This window comes from Eurosta solidaginis, chromosome 5 (assembly GCF_040869045.1).
Source record: "Eurosta solidaginis isolate ZX-2024a chromosome 5, ASM4086904v1, whole genome shotgun sequence".
NCBI classification, from domain to species: domain Eukaryota; kingdom Metazoa; phylum Arthropoda; class Insecta; order Diptera; family Tephritidae; genus Eurosta; species Eurosta solidaginis.
In genome coordinates this window covers 57269901-57291481 of record NC_090323.1, presented here as the reverse complement: position 1 = coordinate 57291481, position 21581 = coordinate 57269901, and the positions used below count along the sequence as shown (strand labels likewise).

Below are 21581 nucleotides of genomic sequence, written 5' to 3'. Positions count from 1 at the left end.
CATTCACTTTAACTTTAACTTTAACTTCAACTTTAACTTTAACTTTATTTTTAACTTTAACTTTCGCCTTAACTTTAACTTTCACTTTAACTTTAGCTTTAACTTTAACCTTAACTTTAACTTTAACTTTAAATTTAACTTTAACTTTAACTTTAACTTTAACTTTAACCTTAACTTTAACTTTAACTTTAACTTTAAATTTAACTTTAACATTAACTTTAACCAAAGTCCAAATTCAATAGTGATTAGTTTTATCCAAGGCAACCTAAACCGGAGCAGACTTGCTGATGAGCTACTACAACAGTTGGTCTTAGACCATAAAGCTAACAGCGTTATCATCAGCGAACCCTATAGAGCCCGAAATGATTGGCATATAGACAACACCGGCACCGCCGCAATCTGGATGACAGATGCAAACGCCAATATTGTGAACCGTGTTGCCGGACAAGGCTACGTCCGCCTAACTACGAATAATACCACAATAGTAAGCTGCTACTTGTCCCCGAATGATCCCATTCAAACGTTCAGGGAGAAGCTTGAACTTATTGAAGACGACCTGAGGGACTTAACTAGTAACCTGGTTGTGGCGGGAGACTTTAACGCAAGAGCCGTCGAATGGGGAATGCCGCAGACTAACACCCGTGGAAGGTTAGTCCTTGAGATGGCAGCCAGGCTCGGTTTGAACGTGCTTAACACTGGTACGACCCCTACATACCGACGGCCAGGCTTTGGATACTCGATCCCCGATGTAACACTAGTGTCAGAAAGCCTGCTGCTGACCGCTGCTGGATGGAGAGTCATAGAGGATCTGACTGGCAGCGATCACAACTACATCACTTTCCACCTAAACGATCCCGGTCAGAGGCAGATTCCGAACGGGCCACGCAGAACAAAAGCATGGGACGCATCCAAGGTCGACTCTGCCACGTTCTCCGCATCAGTACTGGGGGATGCCCGACGGATAATCAACAACTCCAGTCCGACGGAAGAGACGGTTGAAAAGACAATGAGCTGTCTTCGCCACGCTTGCAACCTCTCTATGCCACGGAGGGGAGTGTGGAGGGGTAAAAAGCAGGTATACTGGTGGAATAGCGAAATCGCGGAGCTGCGGAAAATATGCCACAGGATGCGAAGGCTAGCAACTCGCGCGCGCGGCAGGCCTGAGGCTCTAGAAAAGTCGGAAGCGTACAAAGGAGCGAAGAAAGCTCTTAGTGCTGCCATTAAGCAAAGCAAGCTTAAGTGCTGGAAAGCGCTTTGCGAGGAAGTGGATCGAGACCCATGGGGGCAGGGATATAAGATAGTAATGAAGAAGTTCCGTCCGCCAAACCAGCTGATGGACGAGAACCAAATAAGGAACATTGTGGATGGCCTGTTTCCCACCCAACTGCCTAGGGAGGGCGGGTACGTTACCCATGAAGATCGCAACGTGGAACCATTCCAAGAAGAAGAGCTTAAAACTGCCGTGCGAACTATGAAACCTAGGAAAGCATCTGGGCCCGACGGAATACCCGCGGAGGCAATTAGACTAGCTGCAAACGACTGCCCAGAACTTATGTTGCACATGTACAACAAATGTCTCGAAGAAAGAATTTTCCCCACCATATGGAAGACAGCACGACTGGTTCTCATTCCAAAAGGGAAAGGAGATCCCAACTCTCCATCATCCTACCGTCCCCTATGTATGTTGGACACAGCAGGGAAATTGATGGAGAGTCTCCTGAAGCAACGCCTCACCAGAGCGTTACAGGACGCCGGAGGACTGTCGCCCAGACAGCATGGTTTTCGGAGGGGGCACTCTACAATGGATGCCTTAGCAGAAGTTATAGACGCAGTCAAGAAAGCCGAGACAGCGTACCACAGAGCAAGACCTATAGTGTTGCTGGTCACGCTGGACGTCAAAAACGCTTTTAACTCAGCTAGGTGGGAGGACATGCTTGAGGCACTAGAAAGCACTTTCAAAGTACCGCAATATTTGTTAGAAATTTTAAGGGACTACCTAAGAGAGAGGTATCTAATATATGAAAGTACTCACGGTCAAAAAAAGGTAAAAATAACAGGTGGAGCAGCCCAGGGTTCGGTACTAGGTCCCGATCTCTGGAATATAACTTACGACAGTCTTCTTCGATTAGACATGCCAGAAAGCACCTTCCTCGTTGCATTTGCAGACGACGTGGCAGCTGTGATAACAGCACCAAGCTGCGAGCTGGCACAGCTAAAATTAAACCAGGTCATGCGTAATGTAAATAGGTGGATGGCTGAGCACGGTCTCCAGTTAGCAATAGCCAAAACGGAGATCGTCATCCTCACAAAGAGACGTATTCCCACTACCAGGAACATGATGGTTGGGGACCAGCCAATAGAAACACTCCCTTCAGCGAAATATCTGGGAGTGAGGTTAGACAGCAAACTCAACTTCTCGGATCACATACGAGGGACCTGCGAAAGAGCTGCGCGCATAATAGCGCAGTTGAGTAGATTAATGGCAAACACAGGTGGCCCAAAGCCATGCACAAGGAAGTTGCTTGCATCAGCCTCGGATTCTATACTCTTATATGGTGCAGAAATCTGGGCGGACGCAATGAAATACCGGAAGAACCGAGTAGCCCTCACCTCGGTCCAACGCAGAGGGGCGCTGCGAATATCTTCGGCTTACCGCACGGTATCAGCTGAAGCTGTCCTGGTCGTTGCGGGAACCATACCGATATATCTTCTCGTTGAGGAAAGAAAAACAATATATGACAACGGATCGCAAGCAAGTAAAGCTGCTGTTGCCATGCAGGCACGAGAAGAATCGATCCGACGTTGGCAAGATCAGTGGAGCAACAGCATCGTAGGAAAGTGGACTAGGGAACTAATCCCTGAACTTGATCCATGGTTGAAGCGACCGCACGGAGAGGTAGACTTTTACCTGACCCAGTTTCTAACGGGACATGGTTACTTCCGCAAATACCTACACAGAATGGGTAAGGTTGATAGCCCGAGCTGTCTGTACTGTGGGGAAATAGACGATGTACGCCACACCTTCTTCGAATGCAGGCACTTCTCCCATCAGCGAAGGAGGGTAGAAGAGGTACTTGGCGACCTATCCCCGGGCAGTGTCATTAATAACATGACCTGTCGAAGAGACAGATGGGATACGGTCAGCACATATGTGAGGCATATACTTACCAGTAAACGAGAAGACGGATGCCTAGCCCATTAGCGTGAGAGTAGCCATAGAGCTCACGTAGCGCGCACCCGTACCCGAAGTAATGCTAAACGCGGTCCCAGGTACGGGGATTTGCGCGGGCCGTGGGAGGTTAGGTTTTAGTGGGTAGGCCTTCATGGCAGAAGGGAGTCCTACACTCGGAGAGTCTCGCAGTGAGGCTTAAATATCCCGGTCAGTGCATAAAGCATTTCCTCCTTCCACGAAACACAAAAAAAAAAAAAAAAAAAAAACATTAACTTTAACTTTAACTTTAACTTTATTTTTAACTTTAACTTTCGCTTTAACTTTAACATTCACTTTAACTTTAACTTTAACTTTAGCTTTAACTTTAACCTTAACTTTAACTTTAACTTTAAATTTAACTTTAACTTTAACTTTAACTTTATGATCCGGGGTGGGCGTGAGCTTAGCACCTGCTAACAAGCCAACTTAATATAAACGCACGCAAGTCATTTTCTGTAAAAAATGTCTCATGTATGAGAGCAACTCAAATTGAATTGCTGCGTGAAAACCTAACTCGATTTCCAATTTTTGTTCTGCGTGACATTTAAATTTGACGTTTGCACACATGCTTTACATTGTCGCAACGCATGCTTATTTGGGTTAGGGCAAAAAACGCCGGTTGTTTGCGTGCGCTAAAAAAACGCAGTGCGGTTTTATTAGGTTGGCTTGTAAGCGACCACATATGTATACGATAAGCGATAGCACAATGGCTGCTTCGTGAAAATCAACGACAGCTCTTTTAGTTTGATTTCAATGGTCGTACGGTGAGAAAGTCTCGCACGCGCGCTTAAAACAGAGTACCAAAGAGTGCGTGTGACACGTGTTCACCGTTCAAGCATTGAAATCAAACTAAATAAATAATTGATTTTGCTTTCGTGGTCGCTACGCGTTCGTGTTTACTAACACATTCTCAATTTGGTAACCTGCCCACCGCTGATTATGATAGAGATCTAGTTTTATGTATTTGGCCTGTTGCTAACACCGAACCTTTACGAACCGTTTCGTACCTTTTCGAGCCTTTTCGGATCTTTTTTGACAAATATCTGTTACGGTTTTTTTTGATTTAGTCGCCAAGCCCACAATAAAATCTATGCAATAGCTTAAAAAGGAAAAGAAAACTGGAAAGTTTCGCAAGCCGTATATCAGAAGCCATTAGTATCACTTTGCGATTGCGCAGAGATATGATTCTTGATATTAAACTATTGGTATTATGGTATACGACCCTCACCCGTGCGCATCTTGCGCATCCAATATTACAGTCTCTTTTTAAATATCAACAGCAATCAGCTGTTCTGTTAACATACAGCTTGCGCTGCCATCTAGCATATAATAGCAACTGCCGTCAATCAATTAAAACGTACAGCTTGCGCTGCCATCTAGCGTAAAATACAGCTTGCGGCGTCATCTAGCGTACAATAGCAACTGCCGGTAATGCAGTGCAAATATTCACAAGAGTACCATAGTACAAATAGATTTCTTTATGTGTTTTTAACAAATTATTTTAATAAAGTATAGCTAAACAAAAGCACTGCGACCAAAATTGCCCAAAGCTCGCTAATAGCCCGAATCTCCATCTTACAACCAAAACTTTATTTATAGATTTGGGTTCCAAATAAGAGCGAAAAAGGGACCCGTACATAAAAACAGCAATTAGATTTAATATATATTGTTACGAATGTTGGCGGCACTAAGGGGTACTGCCATCTCTAGGCCGATGCTAAGCAGTGACGTGAATTCACATCAATAATTCAATCATTATGTCTACACATACGCGTGCACGCGGCGGAGAAGCAACGCACAAGCACATGCAGATATCTTATCTGAAATGCTCCTAAAGGTATGCAATTGTGATTGTGGAGGTGTCGCTCACACATACAAGCGCATGGGGTATGAGACAAGCTATAAAAATTATACATCTGTAGTTGTAGCTGAGAGTTTTGTAACTAGCAAGTTCTGGAATTCGAAAAGCCTAGATATATGCAACGAGGAGGTCGGACAGTATAAAAGGGCGACAACAGTGAAGGCGAGAAGTCAGTTTTCATTTAAGCTATCAGTCAGTTTTGTTATTAAGCAAGCTATTTGCAAAGTATAAGTATTATTGTGAAGTACTTTCATAAAAGTCATTTTTCCATTATTCAATATTGGAGTTATTTATTCAACAGTTTAGTGATACGAACGTTAGCAGAAGATTGCAAATAAGGGGAATTGCAGTAAATTCGTTACAATATGATTATTATATCTGAGGAAAATTCGTTACCGGTCGCGCCCACTTAAAAAAATGTCTTAAAGTTTTAACGATCTCAAAACTAGTATTATGTTTATAGCACGTAACTACATTACCATTAAAGTGAAAGTGTGAAAACATAAAAAAAAATTGTAAATGGTCCTGGTGCGCCTTTTTATACCTTTCATGAAAATGAAATGGTATATTAATTTCGACACGAAACCCAAAATTGTAAGTCCTTAAAGGAAAATAGATAGACCCACCATTAAGTATACCGAAATAATCAGAATGAAGAGCTGAGTTGATTTAGCCATGTCCATCTGTCTGTCTGTCCGTCTGTCCGTCTGTCTGTTTGTATGCAAACTAGTCCCTCAATTTTAGAGATATCTTGATAAAATTTGGTGAGCAGGTGTATTTGGGTGTCCGATTAGACATCTGTCGGAACCGGCCGGGTCGGACCACTATAGCATATATCCTCCATACAACCGATTTTTCAGAAAAAGAGGATTTTTGTAATATCTTACTCAATTTAACAGATTGAAGCTTCAAACTTCACCACATATTTTCGTATATTGCACATATTGTTGCCTGAAAAAATTGATGAGATCGGTCGTATATATAGTATATATTTATATTTTAAGAGCTAGAGGCTTAAAATTTCAACGAATGCTTACGTATATGCATATATTGTTGTTTGAAAAAATCATACAGATCGCTGGTGTATATAGTATATATATGGTGGTATATATAGTATATATATATTTTTTCGCAATTTTAACCCCATTTTAACAGCTAGAAGCTTCAAATTTCACCGAACGCTTACGTATATGGCATATATTGATGTCTGAAAAAATCATTGAGATCGGTGGTATACATAGTATATATCTCATACAACCGATTGTTCAGATAAGAAACTTTGCACAATTTCTTCCCCATTTTAACAGCTAGAAGCTTCAAATTTCACCAAATGCTTACGTGTATAGCATATATTGATGTCTGAAAAAATCATTGAGATCGGTGGTATACATAGTAAATATCTCATACAACCGATTGTTCAGATAAGAAACTTTGCGAAATTGCTGCCCGTTTTAACAGCTAGAAGCTTCAAATTTCACCAAATGCTTACGCATATAGCATATATTGTTGTCTGAAAAAATCATAGAGATCGGTGGTATATATATTATATACTTCATACAAACTGTCATTTTTGCCCCTTTTTTACGGATAGAAGCTTCAAAATTCATCAAGTTTCATCAAATAGTTACGTTTACTTCATATATTTTTGAAATACGTGATTCGTAGTCGTAGTTTTTACATGCAGACCACAAAAAACCTGAAGCTTTGCATCCTTACACAAAGTACCTACCTATTTTTATACCTTTCATGAAAATGAAATGGTATATTAATTTCGTCACGAAACCCAAAATTGTAAGTCCTTAAAGGAAAATAGATAGACCCACCATTAAGTATACCGAAATAATCAGGTTGAAGAGCTGAGTTGATTTAGCCATGTCCGTCTGTCTGTCTGTCCGTCTGTCTGTTTGTATGCAAACTAGTCCCTCAATTTTTGAGATATCTTAATAAAATTTGGTGAGCGGGTGTATTTGGGTGTCCGATTAGACATTTGTCGGAACCGGCCGGATCGGACCACTATAGCATATATCCTCCATACAACCGATTTTTCAGAAAAAGAGGGTTTTTGTAATATCTTACTCAATTTAACAGATTGAAGCTTCAAACTTCACCATATAATTTCGTATATTGCACATATTGTTGCCTGAAGAAATTGATGAGATCGGTCGTATATATAGTATATATCGCCCACAACCGATTGTTCAGATAAGAAACTTTTCGTTTTTGCTGCCCTATTTTAAGAGCTAGAGGCTTCAAATTTCAACGAATGCTTACGTATATAGCATGTATTGTTGTCTGAAAAAATCATACAGAGCGGTAGTATATATAGTATATATATGGTGGTATATATATAGTATATATATATATTTTCGCAATTTTAGCCCCATTTTACCAGCTAGAAGCTTCAAATTTCACCGAATGCTTACGTATATAGTATATATTGTTGTGTCAAAAAATCATAGAGATCGGTGATATCTAATATATATTATAAATGGCAAAGTTTGGATGTGAAGATGTTTGGATGTTTGGATGTTTGTCCAGACGTTTGTCTTTGTGACTCAATCACGCAAGAACGGCTGGACGGATTTGTATGAAATTTGGCATGCATATAGCCAATAGTCTAGAAGGATCTACTAGCTATATATTTTTCAAAAGGGGCGTGGTCTCCGCCCCCTAGGAACAGTTATAATTTAATTATTATATTTTTTTGTCTTTGCGACTGACACATGGAAAGGGGGAAGGGGGTCCCACGACCTCTTCGAATAATTACTTTTTAACAATTTTTACATATTACGTATACTGACCTTCACCAATATTACAAACTCAATGGGTGAAATAAGTCGAGGGCTTACAAGTGTGCAGTGATACACCCCCCCCCCCCCCCCCCCCCCCCCCTCCTTTCCCCTCTCGTGCAAAATCTATAAATTGTTATAACTCAATGTAAATTTTGTCCTAAAATCAATAATTTTTGGTATCTGGCTCATACAGATCGAGATCTAAACATTTTTGGAAAAACGATCAGTGGTACTCTCCTCCTCCCGCCATCCGCCCTCCTTCAATTGTTTTTATTAGCCCGCTTTTATTAGCTTTACCTGTATGTTTCTTTGTAACTCTTCATTCGCTCCAACGCGCCTGTTGCCTTATTAACATGGTTTTATAATTATCTTCACCCTATTTGTAATTCCGTTTGGGTCATATCGAGACCCTTCCGGGATCATTTCTGGATGGTTTTCGGGATCCGTCCGCGATCCCGCAGGGGTCATTTCTGGACTTTTTCGGGACTATTCCGGGATTATTTTGGGACCCTTCCGGGATCATTTGTGTATAGTTTTCGGGATCCGTCCGGGATTCCGTCGGGATTATTTTGGGACATTTTCGGGACTATTCCGGGATCATTTCGGGACTATTTCGCGATCATTTGGGGACCCTTTATTTCTGGACGGTTTTCGGGATCCGTCCGGGATCCCGTCGGGGTCATTTCGGAACTTTTTCTCGACTACGACTGGATCATTTGGAGACCCTTTCGGCATCATTTCTGGATGTTTTTCGGGATCAGTCCTTCAGGGTCATTTCGGGGCCCTTTCTCGACTAAAACGGGATCATTTGGATACCCTTTTGGCATCACTTCCCAATGGTTTTCGGGATCCGTCCGGGATCCCGTCGGGGTCATTTCGGGACTTTTTCTCGACTAATACGGGATCATTTGGGGACCTTTTCGGCATCATTTCTGTATGGTTTTCGGGATCCGTTCGGGATCCCTTCAGGGTCATTTTGGGACTTTTTCTCGACTAATGCGGGTTCCTTTGAGGTACTTTCCGGCATCATTTCTAGATGGTTTTCGGGATCCATCAGGGATCCCGTCGGGGTCATTTCTGGCCTTTTTCTCGACTAATACGGGATAATTTGGGGTAGCTTCCGGCATCATTGCTCGATGGTTTTAGGGATCCGTCCGGGATCCCGTCTTGGTCATTTCGGGACTTTTTCTCGACTTATACGGGATCATTTGGGGTACCTTCCGGCATCATTTCTATATGGTTTTGAGGATCCGTCCGGGGTCCCGTCGGGGTCATTTCGGGAATTTTTCTCAACTAATACGGGATCATTTGGGGACGCTTTCGGCATCATTTCTGGATGGTTTTCGGGGTCCGTCCGGTATCCCGTCGGGGTAATTTCGGGACTATTTCGGGATCATTTGGGGTACCTTCCGGCATCATTTCTAGATGGTTTTCGGGATCCGTCCGCGATCCCGTCGGGGTCATTTCGGTACTATTTCGGTATCATTTGAGGTACCTTCCGGCACCATTTCTAGATGGTTTTAGGGATCCGTCCGGGATCCCGTCAGGGTCATTTCGGGACTATTTCGGGATACCTTCCGGCATCATTTCTGGATAGTTTTCGGGATCCATCCGGGATCCCGACGGGGTCAATTCAGGACTTTTTCTCGACTAATACGGGATGATTTGGGGACCCTTTCGGCATTATTTCTGGATGGTTTTCGGGATTCGTACGGGATCCTGCCAGGGTCATTTCGGGACTATTTCGGGATCATTTGGGGTACCTTCCGGCATCATTTCTATATGGTTTTGAGGATCCATCCGGGATCCCGACGGGGTCAATTCAGGACTTTTTCTCGACTAATACGGGATGATTTGGGGATCCTTTTGGCATCATTTCTGGATGGTTTTCGGGATCCGTACGGGATCCTGCCAGGGTCATTTGGGGACTATTTCGGGATCACTTGGGGTACCTTCCGGCATCATTTCTATATGATTTTGAGGATCCGTCCGGGATCCCGTCGGGGTTATTTCGGGACTTTTTATTGACTGGTATCGGATCATTTGGGGACCCTTTCGGCATAATTTCTGGATGGTTTTCGGTAATTTCGGGACTATTAGGGGATCATTTGAGGACATTCCGGCATCATTTCTGGATAGTTTTCGGAATCCGTCTGGGATCCCGTCGGGGTCATTTCACGACTTTTCGGGACTAATACGGGATCATTTTGGGACCCTTTCGGAATCATTTCTGTATGGTTTTCGCGATGCGTCGTGGATCCCCTAAGGACCCTTTCTGGATATTTTCTGGATGGTTTTTGAGAACTATCCGGGAGCCCGTCAGGGTCATTTCGGAACTTTTTCGGGACTATTTCGGGATCATTTGGGGTATTTTCCGGCATCATTTCTGTATGGTATTCGGGATCATTTGGGGTCCCTTCCGGCATAATTTCTGGATGGTTTTCGCTAATTTCGGGACTATTAGGGGATCATTTGAGGACATTTCGGCATCATTTCTGGATAGTTTTTGGGATCCGTGCGGGATCCCGTCGGGGTAATTTCTGAACTTTTCGGAGATTGTTTCGGGATTATTTTGGGCCCTTCCAAGATCATTTCTGGATGGATTTCGAGATCTGTCCGGGATCCCGTCAGGGTCATTTAGGAGTCCGTTCGAAATACCGTCAGGGTCATTTCGGGACTATTAGGGGATCATTTGAGGACCTTTCCGCCATCATTTCTGGATAGTTTTCGGAATCCGACTGGGATCCCGTCTTGGTCATTTCAGGACTTTTCGGGACTAATACGGGATCATTTTGGGACCCTTCCGGAATCATTTCTGTATGGTTTTCACGATCAGTCGTGGATCCCCTAAGGACCCTTCCTGGATATTTCCTGGATGGTTTTTGAGAACCGTCCGGGAGCCCGTCAGGGTCATTTCGGAACTTTTTCGGGATCATTTTGGTACCCTTCAGGCATCATTTCATTGTGGTTCTCTGGATAAGTCTAGAATCGTGTCGTTGTCATTTCGGGTTTTTGGGACTATTCCGGGAACTTTTGGAGACCCTTTCGTGGCATTTCTAGATGGTTTTCGGGATCTGTCCGCGATAGCGTCGGGGTCATTTCGTGGATTTTTCTGGATAATTTTGGGATAATTTGGGGATCCTATCAGGTTATCAGCTCATTTAGTTCTTTTTTTACTCAATTACAAAAATAAAATGTATTAGACAGAAACATCATTTTAAACAGATAACTTGATAAGCAGGCTAACGTGAATATCCCATATATTTAATTTTCTCCTTGCGGACAGGGCCGCGGGTAAAGGCTAGTATATAATATATATATGATGGTATATATAGTATATATATATAGTATATATATATATTTTTTTTTGCGATTTCGGCCCCATTTTAACAGCTAGAAGCTTCAAATTTCACCAAATGCTTACGTATATAGCATATATTTTTGTCTGAAAAAATCATAGAGATCGGTGGTATATATATTATATACTTCATATAAACTGTAATTTTTCCCCTTCTTTACGGATAGAAGCTTCAAAATTCATCAAATAGTTACGTTTATGTCATATATTTTTGAAATTCGTGATTCGTAGTCATAGTTTTTACATTCAGACCACAAAAAACGTGAAGCTTTGCATCCTAACACAAAGTACCTACCTATTTTTTATTTTATATTTATCTTAAAAATCGTTTAGATATGTTCAAATTTCACCAAATGTTTACGTGTATAGCATATATTGTTGTCTGAAAAAATCATAGAGACCGGTGGTATATATAATCTCATACAACCGATTGTTCAGATAAGAAACTTTGCGCAATTTCTTCCCCATTTTAACAGCTAAAAACTTCAAATTTCACCAAATGCTTACGTGTATATTATATATTGTTGTCTGAAAAAATCATTGAGATCGGTGGTATATATAGTATATATCTCATACAACCGATTGTTCAGATAAGAAACTTTGCGAAATTTCTGCCCCATTTTAACAGGTAGAAGCTTCAAATTTCACCAAATGCTTACGTATATAGCATATATTGTTGTCTGAAAAAATCATAGAGTTCGGTGGTACATATATTATATACCCCATTTAACTGTATTTTTTTGCCCCTTTTTTACGGCTAGAAGCTTCAAAATTCATAAAATTTCATCAAATAGTTACGTTTACGTCATATATTGTTGAAATACGTGATTCGTAGTCATAGTTTTTACACGCAGACCACAAAAAACCTGAAACTTTGCACCCTCACACAAAGTACCTACCTAGTTTTTATTTTATATTTATCTTAAAAATCGTTTAGGTATGTAGATTTGTTCACTATATATTTCTTATCTTATACATCCGATTATTCGGAGATTACGAATGGGATAAAATTATTGTTCAGCCCCATTCATGAAAGGTATGAAGTCTTCGGCACAGCCGAAGGCAGTCCCGTCCTTACTTGTTTAATTAAAGTTTTGATATAAATTTTTAACAAAAATGGAGTATTTTTGATCCACTCAACGTTTGGGGCTTTGCGTCAAGTTTCTGAGCACACATTTTTTTCGCTATATTAACTCAACGAGACCATCTGTCCGGCAATATTTGACATCTAAAAGTGCTGGTTATGAATACATTTTTTTTTTCTTAATACGAAAGGGAAGTGTGAAAAATAATTTAAGAAGTCCTTTTCCTTAAAATTTAAGTATTATTATATCATTTGACAGTTGGCTCCACTCGCCGTTCTTAAAATAAAATTTTTATCACTCAACTGCAATCTATAAATAAAAGTTATGTTCGCTAAAAGAACCATTTGTTTCTGTGACAATCCTCGCGTTTCAATGGACAGTAATCCTGATCTCGATAAAAATTTAACGTGCAAATTCAGCAACAAATTGGTTCATATGGATGACATTGTTGTTGCATTTGCATTTTAAATTTCTATCGGGATCTGTAGCACCGTCCATTGGAATGCGAGGAATAAATGTTGTATATCTGCTTACGGAAGACGATATTTGTATATGGACTTGTAGGTAGAGTAATCCAGCTTTCATACATTTAATGCTCGTGGCATTTATCTTTGAAAGTATGGCTAATACATACACATATGGGACCACAAGCTGGGTAAGTGATGTTTGGTTTCGCCCGAACTTAGACTTCCTTAAAAATAAGAAATAAATATTTGACGCGGTTTACCTCCAAAGAGATTTTGGCCGAGCTTTCCTTCCAATTAGCGTTCCTTTTAATATTTCCTACAAATTGGTGGGACGGGACCTACATATGTACATGTAAGGCAGCTTTTTATGACAGAAAAACACTCGGAGTATATGCCGAGAGGCGACCCAGCTTGGAAAAATTTTTTGGAATTGAAAAAGCCTGATCCAGATATCAAATTACTCTAGTGTAACTTAGTTGGGTTGTAATTAAAACAACTCAACTTTAAGACAACTCAACTCCTGTTTGGTATTACGAATTACAACTTATTTCAGTTGAAGTTGAATTGATGTTGCCAACATAAGAAAGTGATGATTTGACAGATAAAAGTGATTTTGTTATTAAAAGCAAAACGGATATTTTATGAAATCTATTTTATAATGGCGAAAATATTGGCGATTGAAATGTCGCGAATATAAAAAACATTCGCGTGATCATTCCAATCCCTTGGAACTACCAAGCACCAAGTAAGAAAATGTTTAAGTGACAAATGATGAGCTTCAAATGAAGTTATTTTGCAGATTTGAAAGGAAGCATTTTGCCCATTACTAAACACAATTAAGGAACATTTCCGCAAACGCATTCGAGGGAAAGCTTTACCCCTATTTTAAAATTATGCGTCACACTCAGATTCCTTGCTGATGGCAGCTATCAAAAATGCTGTGGAAATGATTTTGGTGTTGCACTGGTTTCAGATATTATTGAGGAGCATATTTGTGCAGCAAAGATTGTATTTTACTCTAAAACAGGATTCCCAGGAGTAGTGATTAATATCAATGGGACTCACGTTCGCATAATTTCAACTATTTTGGCTGCATCCGAACTGCGGCCAGGCTCGTCCAACTTCGGAATGTCGCTACATAAAGTCAAAAAGTTATTCAATGTAATCCTTCGTTTAACGTTGTTTTTTCTATAAATGTGTACAAATTTGTTGATTATTGTTTGATTAAAAAAGGTTTAACTACCGGCTTTAAATTTTTTGTTTTTATTCGGTAACGTTTTATGAGACCGTGCACCATCTAAATCTTATCAAAAGTGGTATCAAGACATGTTTCGATTTGTAAAAACGCCAACGCCTTTCTGCATTAGTGTGTACAAAAAATCTGGCAAAATATAACAACCACATGAAAATTTGAACCGAAATGATATGACAGAAATTAAATTATTAATTTTTGTTTTCGGATTCTAAAATCGGAGGTCAAAACGTGTCTTTTGATACGAACTTTGAAAATTTTTGTTAAAAATTAGGTGGTGAACCGTCTTGTAAAACGTTACCTTTTTTCAAAACAACTGCAAAATTGTGTGAGACAACTGCTAGTATAATCTGTTGTAAGATATTGACGTCTTTGACAACTACACCAACACAAGACTGTAAACGGCAATGCCACAAAAAGTTGTTAGACTAGACAACTCAACCGAAATTTTTTTTGACAGGCTGAGTGGCAATCTGTAATACCAATTTGCGAAATTTCAACCCAGAGTTGAGTTGTAAACGGTAATAGGGGCATAAATTGAGTTGTATTTACACCACTCAATTTATATCGAAAATGCCTTTTTATTTTTCTGTTTGAACATAGTATAAGTTGACATGGTCATAAAGCCTTAGTCATAACCATATTTTTACTTAAGCACATCTATTGGCATCGGTTATTGGTGCTTTAACCAAAAAATGTGAAAATTTCATAAAAAGAAGAAAATGCAAAAAATAATAACAAATTGCACAATTAATTACTCACTGAGTCAGTATGTATCCAAAAGAAAAAAAATATCCATAAAGTTAATGAGTTCTCCAGCTTAAGTATTTATAGGTACATATTGTTACGAATATTAGCAACACTAAGGGGTACTGCCATCTCTAAGCCGATGCTAAACAGTGACTTGCATGCACATCCATAAATCAATCATTATGTATCTACACACACGAATCAATAAATTATGTCTACACATATGTACGTACACGCAGGGAGAAACAGTGCACAAACACATGCATATATCTTATCTGAGATGCTCCTAAAGGTATGCAATTGTAATTGTGGAAGTGTCGCTCACAAATACACGCATATGAGAATTATATGGCGGTAACTAAGTAAATTCTTGAAGCGCGTAGAAGATGTCACGAGGAAATCACAGTATAAAAGCACCAGCGGTAGAGGCGCTACGGGCAGTTTCGATTAAGACGCTATCTAGCGAGCAATAGCAGTATTATTTGAAAATAGTATAGTTATTTATTGTGAAGTACTTTAATAAAGGCCATTTTGGATTATTAAATATTGGAGTTATTTATTCAACAGTTTAGTGATCTAACTTAGCAAAAGGGCAAATAAGAGGATTTGCAGAAAATTCGTTACAATATGTAGGTTATGGATCTGACGAAAAACCAAAAAGCAATTGGTTGGCTATGGTGTAGTTATGGCTAAGGCGTAATCGTATGGCACCATTGACCAATTACATTGATATCCATAAAGTTGGTTGGATCAGCTGTTTTATATGGATATGTGGAAGTTTGTCAGGCCTTTAAGGTCCAATTAATGGTGACTTATCCTTTACTAGATAAAACAGCTGATCGAATCAACCTTATGGAAATCAATGTAATCGATTAATAGTGCCATACCATAACTCTAGCGCCATAACCATACCATAGCCAACCAATTTGTTTTTGATTTTTCGCCATATCCATAACCTTAAAATAACCTTATTTATTGCTTTGGATACGTTTTGACTAAGAGACTTATTTTTTGTCGTATATGTTTGTAATTTTTTGCGTTTTCTTCATTTTTATGAAATTTTCGCGATTTTTAGGTTAAGGCACCAATAACTGATGCCAAGTTGATATGGATATGTAAAAATATGGTTGAGACTATGGCGTTAGGGTTAAGGAAGTTTAACTGGCCCTTTAACTCCAAATTGCAACAACAACATGAATTCTTCGTGTGTTCATTCTAACCCCTATATATGCTCTTTTCAATGAGAGCGCAATGCAAAGCACACTATGAAAATCTTAAAAAGTTGATTAAACTTTTTAGGGGTAGTTTTTTCTTGTGAGAAAACTGTTTCTTTGCGCAGGATATTGGGATAATAAGAACAAAACATATAAATAAACTACTGTTATATCTAGGCAATTTACGATATTTTTGAGTTACTGATTTCAGTTGTGCTTTAAGTAGTATAGTGTAAAGTTCATTGACGTAGCAACGGCAGTCAGTGCTGAAGACGGCAGCTGAGACGTAATAGACTATCTAATTCCTCCTTAAATATGTATATACCGTAATGTTTGCTTCGTTATATGCATGCATGGGTGTGCTGTGCCGGCCGATAAGGGGTTTCTTTTTGTTCTTTACATTCTTTGTATTGAAAATATTCAAGTTTAGCTTATTGTTGTTGTACGATTTGTGCGTTTGCATAATTTTTTAAAATAACAAAAAATATATATGTACATATATACATACATATGTACATGTCTACTGTATTTATAAATACAGTATGTGTTGACCTGTGTATCTAAAATCTCGAATCTAAATTATGTTCCGTTGTGAAAAGGTGAAAAAGCTGTTTGAAGTGCAATAACAAAATTTTTTAAAGTTACACTTTGTGTTTTACAGCTGAAGGTGGATATCCCTTCAAAAAACGCGAGTACTCTATAAATAATGTAAGGAACACTCCTTTGGGAGTATAGGACTGCTCCAAATCTAATCTGTATTCATACAAAAAATGTGCTCCAATTAACATTGCGATGTCCTAGGAGAGGAGTAGGTGATCCCACTCTCGCTTTGTTTGTGAGTATTCCATAGAGTACATACGTGAGAGTACTTTCCAAAGTACTTTCACTGTAGTACTCCATGGAGCACCCACAGAGGATCAGAGAAACAGACATAACAACTTAAAAACTGCAAAAAAAACACCGGGAAATGCTTTCTGACTACCAGTGGTGGCATGGGCTTACGTTCCCAGACCTAAAGTTAGGGGGAGGATGGCGCAAAGAAAAAATGTTCAAACTCTTGCAAGTCGTAGAGAAATGCTAGGCGCTATATTTATGGCTAAACTACGAAATGGATTTCTGTCCAATTCTTTTGAACGAAGTAAACTTTAACGTCCCATCACGAGTGTCTAGACATTACAAACCTCTTCTTTTGAGGTAGTTTAGAACTAATTTCGAACTAAATGAGCGTTTTCGGTGTTTGTGTCATAATTTTAACACTCATTCTAATTCATTTGATATAACGGATTCACTTTTTACATGGACGGAAACTGTTATTCCTTTTATAATATAATTCCTTGCAAAACTATTAATTTTGGACTTTTAATATATTTGGATCAAGATTAAAATTATTTTCGGGTTTTTATTACCTGAGTCCGATAGAACTGGTTAAACTCGGACTTTTAAAAATAAAAGTCCGGAAATAAAAGATAAATCCGGACTTTTATTTTTTAAGGCAAAAATAAAAGTCCGCCTTGCAACACAGAAATGGCTTATCCGAATTAAACTAAATTTTTTATAAAAATAAATGTCCGGAAATAAAAGTTAAATCCGGACTTTTATTTGTAAGGCCAAAATAAAAGTCCGGATTTAACTTTTATTTCCGTACTTTTATTTTTAAAGTCCGAGTTTAACTAGTTCTATCGGGCTCAAAAAATAAAAATACAGATTTTACTTTTATATGTGGACTTTTATGGAAAAAATTCGAAAAATAAAAATGATACATGATTCGACATGATATTGCTATAGGAATACCTGAGAACTCAAACATTTTCACCTAGGACAATTTTTTGACCCGGACTTTTTCGACTCCGAAAAAAAAAAAAATTATTATTTTCCGTCCCTGACTTTTTACCATAAAGAAAACTGTCTTATCCTTAACTCGAAACAAAAAAAAATCAAATAAACAAAAAATCTTCGTTTATTTAACAATGTAGTATGTATATTAGACTGGGTCGATTTATTAACCGATATCGCGCCATCGATTTTTCGATAGGATTTGGGCTCAGGAAAAAAAGTTCCACTACGCATACCCAAAAATAATAATTTTCGAGCCTGCGAAATTTAATTTTTTTGACTTTTTTTTCGACTTTGATTTTTAAGGTTTTTTCATGACCTACTAAAAAAATGTTCATTTGATTGTATATATATTTTTTTTTTTCAAAAAACTGTTGTCGACAACATTTTTAGCGGACATTTTTGGGTTGGACAGGGAATACATATGCAAATTTTTTTGTAGGTCATGAAAAAACCTTAAAATTCAAAGTCGAAAAAAAGTCAAAAAAATGAAATTTCGCAGGCTTGAAAATTATTTTTTTGGATATGCGTAGTGCAACTTTTTTTACTGAACCCAAATCCTATCGAAAAATCGATGGCGCCATATCGGTTAACTTTCGTCCATACATATCGACCCACCCTAATGTATATGTATAATTTCTAACTGTTATGTAATTTCTAACGGTTATGTATAGTACTAAGCTGATGATTTTTATTCTGTAGCTGAGCAGTTTTAGATCTCGACGCTTAACAAACCTCCGCCTATCAACAACTCGGCAAAAACAAAAACAAATCCGTGCGTCATGCGGATGCGCCCCTCGCGCCAGTCGGGCGGGCTTTGGAGGGTATTAATCCGTATGCACCTTAGGAGCTCGCCCTGCTATTGCTGTCCTAACATCCGTACCAATTAATTTTTGTAATTTTTTTTAAAAAACCCTCTTGTGAAATGGGACAGACTGATATTATAACAAATAAAAAGAAAATAAAAAAAATGGTAAGCATTTCCTTTATATTATATTACTTGGATTGGAAAGAGAAGGAGTCAACTTATCAATATATAGTCAATTAATTGCCCTCCACCTTTTTATTTTTATTTCTCATAAATATTTTTACAATTTCTATGTCAAAATTTTAAAATCAAAGTTCAGCAAGAATATGTTTTTATATAAGGATACATTTTTCGCTGATTTTGTCCATTTATATAAAGGAAATGCTCAAAAAAATTTTTTTCGAAGTCTCCAACATTCATACTTTATACTAGTGTAAAGGCAGATGCCTTTAACCACTCCATCGCCGTTTGTAAAATTTGCAATTTTACCTAATATCAATAATGTACGATTTTTCTTAATATCCCAATTCGTGCGTCCCCTATCGAAACATTTTGTATTATGTTTTATGCTGTCATCGGCCTCTGAATTAAGTTTGAAATTTCAAGATTCTAACTCATCGAGAAGTTATTTACTTAAAAGCCGGTTTCAAATTTCCAAATTCTCATCTAATTATTTCGATCCGTGCGCCACTTAACGGAATTTTTTCCCTTTTGTGCCTTTTTCACGGTGTTTTAACCTCACATATAGTTTCACGTTTGTAGCTCAATGAGAAGTTATTTAAAAACCGGTCTCAAATTTCCCAATTTGAAAACTCTTATTCAATTATTTCGATCCGTGTGGCACCTAACGGATTTGTTTCCCCTTTTTTGCATTGTCTCGGTGTCTTAAACTATATGTGAAGTCTTACGTTTGTAGCTCAATGGGAAGTTACTTAAAAATCGATCGCAAGATTTGTATTGAAAATGGGTATAAACATTCAACCGACCTAATATAAAGGAAATAAAAATTGTAAAAAGGAAACTAAGCTAAGTGCAGTAAGTAAAACCAAATAAGTAGATGCATTTAATGCAGTGAATCATAAGTAAGTAATCAATAAATTCTTAGAAATAACTTTTAATTTTTATACCCAGCGTGTACGTATACTAGAACTCATCTTTACAATCGATTATTCGACTAATCGACTAGTGGATTATTCGCGTAGCAAATTAACGAATTTTATAAATCATTAAAAAATTACAAAAACAACTATTCGAATAATCGAATTTGTCACTCATCTAATGCAAACAGCTAGTCGATTAGTAATAATCGATTTTTTAACCAAACAACTTTTGCTAATCGACTAAACGATTATTCGGTAAGTCATAATAGCATATATCCAAATCGAAAATGTTACAAAAAAAAAAATGGAAAAAGATCGATAATACTTAAAGGGAGAAAACCGGATTTGTGGGTTGACTTTATGACGAGGAATAGAAATTTGGAAAATTTTAGAGAATGGGTGTGGCACCGCTCATATTTGGAAGGAGAAAGTTTGAATGTTTTCCAGGCCATAAGTCCTAAGCCATTAAAAATATCGTGTTTATATTTAACACGGAAATTTTCCTAGCTATTATATCTACATTAGTTTTATGAAAACGAACAAAATCGGTTGGCGGCCACGCACACTTAAAAAACCGATATCTAAATTTCGAAAAATGGGAAAAATGCGGTAATTCATTACCAAATACGGATAAAGTGACGAAACTTGATATCTGAGGCAATTTGAAAAAACAACCTAATTCGAGTTAGGATAAAAGTGATATTCTGGCTTCATAACTGAAATCCGTTACATATCTCCCTGTGGTACTTCCTCATAGCCCTAGCGCCAAATGAAAAAAAAAAAATTGCTGCTACAAAATATAGGAAGTTACAATGGTGAATTGTGGCTAGCTTTTCAGATAAAGGTCTATGTATCGCCAATATCCTAACTCGAAATAGGTTGTTTTTTCAAATTGCCACAGATATGTTGGCTCACTTTGACAAAAAATAGAAACTTGCTAAAACTTTGAAAAACGGGCGTGGCACTAAATCAAAAGCCGGTGAAGAGTTGTCATGGATGTTGTAGTTGCTCTTATAAATACACATTGGTAAGCAAAAAATATTTTCAAGGTCAAATAGTAACAAAAAATTCAAAACCTTCGCGGTATATCTACATATGCATAACTAAATTGTACTGATATTTTACCTTAGACCATGTTCACACTTTATCTACAATAAATCGTCAATAATCTACGTGTTTACATATGTTCCATCTCTGGGAACTAGATTATTTTCTGTCAAATTTTTGCGTTTCTCTTTTATTTTGTGACGATTATCACGTTATATGTAAACTAGGTCTTAGTAGGGATTTGGTGCAGCAAAGTACAAAAATTTAAGTTTGTACAATTTTTCGAAAATGGGCGTGTTGCTGCCCACTTTTTTGGAAAGGAAATTCAAAAGCCGTAGATCAGAAGCCGTTAGTATTACTTTGCAATTTTGCAGAAATATGGCTCTTAGTATCATATTTAGATCCCAGGAAAATTCGCTAATGACCACGCCCACTTTTCAAGCAAACATTTCTTCAAGTTCTAACTATCACAAAATTGTTAATAACGCTTAACTGCATTGCTAGATATTGTAACGAATGTTAGCAGCACTGAGCGATGCTATCGTCTCTAAGCCGATGCTGAGCAGTGACGTTAATTCACATCCATAGATCAATCATTATGTATCTACATAAACGAAACAATAATTGCGTCTACACATATGTTCCATGTACGTATACGAGCAGCGGAGAGTCAATGCACAAACACATGCATATATCTGAGATACTCCTATAAGTATGCAATGAGAAAAACTATAAAATTGTGCAATTGTAGTTACAGCTGAGAAGTTTGAGAGCTGCTGGACTAGTAGATTCTGGAAGCGCCT

The 21581-nt window shown here is 38.2% G+C and overlaps 1 protein-coding gene across 2 annotated transcripts in view; it reads left to right on the top strand.

Annotated features, from left to right (window-relative positions):
- LOC137254421 (uncharacterized) overlaps positions 1-21581 on the top strand; it is a 272003-nt gene that overhangs the window by 40130 nt on the left and 210292 nt on the right. The window contains exon 1 of one of the 2 annotated variants that reach the window (XM_067792060.1): positions 16223-16276. The exons of the other annotated variant lie outside the window; for it this stretch is intronic. The gene's annotated coding sequence lies outside the window, so the exon portion shown is untranslated. Of the gene's footprint in view, positions 1-16222; positions 16277-21581 lie in introns of those variants that run through there. 2 annotated transcript variants of the gene reach the window in all.